The sequence below is a fragment of the Salvia splendens genome, chromosome 1, assembly GCF_004379255.2.
Source record: "Salvia splendens isolate huo1 chromosome 1, SspV2, whole genome shotgun sequence".
NCBI lineage: Eukaryota > Viridiplantae > Streptophyta > Magnoliopsida > Lamiales > Lamiaceae > Salvia > Salvia splendens.
The window spans coordinates 31,253,655-31,256,607 of record NC_056032.1 but is presented as its reverse complement, the minus strand read 5'-3'; the positions used below and the strand labels follow the sequence as shown (position 1 = coordinate 31,256,607).

At 40.3% G+C, this 2,953-nt stretch overlaps 1 long non-coding RNA gene across 1 annotated transcript; it reads left to right on the top strand.

The window, feature by feature from the left end:
- The first annotated feature begins 848 nt into the window (after positions 1 to 848).
- Positions 849 to 2,735, top strand: LOC121746976. The gene is made up of 4 exons (XR_006039096.1): positions 849 to 903; positions 980 to 1,044; positions 2,187 to 2,250; positions 2,722 to 2,735. It is a non-coding gene; the product is annotated as an uncharacterized LOC121746976 (long non-coding RNA).
- The last annotated feature ends 218 nt before the right edge of the window (positions 2,736 to 2,953 follow it).

Sequence of the window (2,953 nt, the reverse complement as noted above, 5' to 3'; positions counted from 1 at the left end):
ATTCAGATTCAGCTTCCTCTGTGGGTCTCTGTGAGGTTTGGCTCCATCCTCCAGGCGGATATGGTGCATGCAGAGACCAGGACTAATCCCCACCAGGTCTGATAGAATCCATCCTATAGCAGTCTTATTCTTCTTCCTGTTCTCTGGTCAGGTTACTGTTGGCAATCACTGGGAACATCTCGTTCTCTTCCAAATAGGCATATCTGAGGCATGGGGGTAATGTCTTCAGTTCCTTCTTTGTTGCACTTGTCTCCTGGGGTAATGGATTCTTATTTTGCTCTCTGGTTATGTAACGCCCCACTTTTTGAACCCTAATTTGTAAACCCTAAAGTAATGGTTTTAATGCTATTAATTTTGCGAAGTCCGTGAATTAATTGTCGGTAAATAATTGGTGAATTAATGGGTGTTGGACTGAGATTTGTGAAATAAATTACATCGCGAATCTAAATAATTTCCTTTCCGTGAGGAATATTTATTGAACTCAATTTGCGTACTGGATCGAATAATTGGACAAATAATATAAAGGTTCAGTCCGTGATAAATAAATTAGGGACTGCACAATTTAAAATAAAATACAATGGGCTGTGAATTAAGCTAAACTAATTAAAATAAGATATCTTTAATTCTAATCTTTAATTAAATATTCTACGCAGATTTTCCTCCTCCGTGAATAGATATTTCTCCTCCGTAATCTGAAAATAAAATACCAAATAAATTCAAATAAGAAAAAAAGAGGATTTCGAAATTTCTCTCCTTTCCCACTACTAAAAACCGTCCCTCCATCTCTCCCACAAATCTCTCCCGTATCCCAACCTCCTTTCCCCTATATTAAATCTTCAACCATTACATTTTCCTCACCTATCGTCTCTGCAAGCAAGAATCATCCTTCAACTTCTACTCAAGGTAAACTAAATCCTATCGATTTGTATCTAAACTTTCTCCTGCTTCAAAATCTAACATCAAATTGTGTTATTGGCAGTAACCAAAATCCTCCAGCTTCAAGAACCATTTTTTTTCTTCCTCAACATCCGTCTGCAATTGAAGGTAAACACCTCCCCCATCCAAATTTCAATTTCATTCTATTGCATCCATACACATTACACCCTACAATTACCACAATCTGCAATATACCTTGAATCGAAGCAAAATAATCTAAAGAAACAAATTTTAATCAAATAAAGAACTTACCTTCGGGGAGGAAATCGGGGCTGCGCGGTATTAATTCGGGTCGATTCGGGGCTGTTCGGAGTTGTTCGGGGTTGCGCGGTATCCGTTCGGGGTAAGTAGGGACTGCCCCGATTGAATGACGGCGAAGGTGGTTTGCGGCACGGGCGAACGGCACTGCGCCTCTTGCTGCGGCCTGACCGTGCGACGGCGGCTTCCGGCGGGGAGCACAGCAGCGCCTCCCGGCAGCGACGGCAGCGGCAGCACCTCCCGGCGACGAAGGCAGCAGACGGAGGAGGCTGACTGACGAGCAGCAGCGACGCGATTCCGGTGAGCAGCGGCCGGCGACGGTGGAAGGCGACGGTGAGAACTCCCGATTTGGGCGAGAAAGAAGAAGAGAGAAAGAAGAAGAGAGAAAGAAGAAGAGGGAGAGAGAAGAGAGAGAACCGAGATGTGAATGTGAGGGGGGAGTACATTTTGATTTTGGGCCTCATTAATTAGAAATAAATGGTATGGGCCTTTTGTTTTTTTTTTTATTTGGGCCTTGTTAATTGATTGAGGAAAAATAAGAATTAGCTTTGGGCATTTTTATTTAAATGGTAGGATTTGGTTAGTTGGGCTCCAATTTAATTTGTTAGGGCTTCCTAATTTAATTGGAGACATAAAGTGGGGGAAATAATTAAGTTTTGGGGCTTTTAAATAAATCTTTGGGCCGATAATTAATTGTGTCGAATTATCTAATTAATTTCCGAATATATCAACGAACGAATAATTATATCCTAAGTCCGAAATAAATATAGCTGGAGGGGAAAATGCTTGTGATAATTTAATTACTTTTTATTGATTTTGGGAATTTTATTTCGATATCGTGGAGAAAAATACGAGGAGCTAACGGAGGAATTAAGGGTGTAAGCGACCGCCGAATAACCGAAAACCGAGATAAATAACTTCGCTTAGGATGCATGTATTTTATTTATTTAAATGGAAGGTATGTTGATATATGTATTATTTAAATTATAAAGGTGAGACTTCGCAAGGGAATCGAGATACCAAAGGGAAGGAAGTGTAGAGAATTAATCAATTGAGGTGGGCTTTCTTTTAAATAAGGACAACGTCCTAAATATTTTGTCGATGGAAATGAAACAGTATTTATCATGCTATGATGTGATTTTTTTACGTGCCTATCTGATGTGGCTTTATGCCATTATTATATAAATCGAATTCGGGTCCTTGTAGGGCCGCAAACCCTACTTGGGCTAGTGTACACCTATGGTAGATCGTGTGCTAGCGTACGGGCTGGCCGGTCTAGTGGCTTGGTTTGTGGCCACATTCCAAGTCATGTATTGGCAGATACGGCGAACGTCTATGGGAAAATGACTGATCAGTCGATGTTTGAAATGGAAATGATTTTGAGTGCCTCGGGCATTTCTAAAGCTAAACCCCGATGGTTACTTGTGAATGGCATGATAAATTACTCTTTATTGAAAATGTTTTCAGCATGAGCCCATTGAGTATTTTTATAGTACTCAGCCCTGCATGTGTTTTCCTTATGTGCAGGTTGAGCGGCGACGAGAGTACGGTGGTGTTGAGCAAGTAAATTGGTAAATGAACTGTTGTTTTTGAATTATGGGTATCGTTGTGTCTTCACACATGGCGTCACTCTTACTCTTGATCGTTTCCGCTGTGACATTTCTTTCACTTATCGTTTATTGGGCTTGCAACCTAAATTATTTGGATATTGAATATTTGGGATTTTACTAATTTATGTCAAATTCTTGGTCGTTTTATT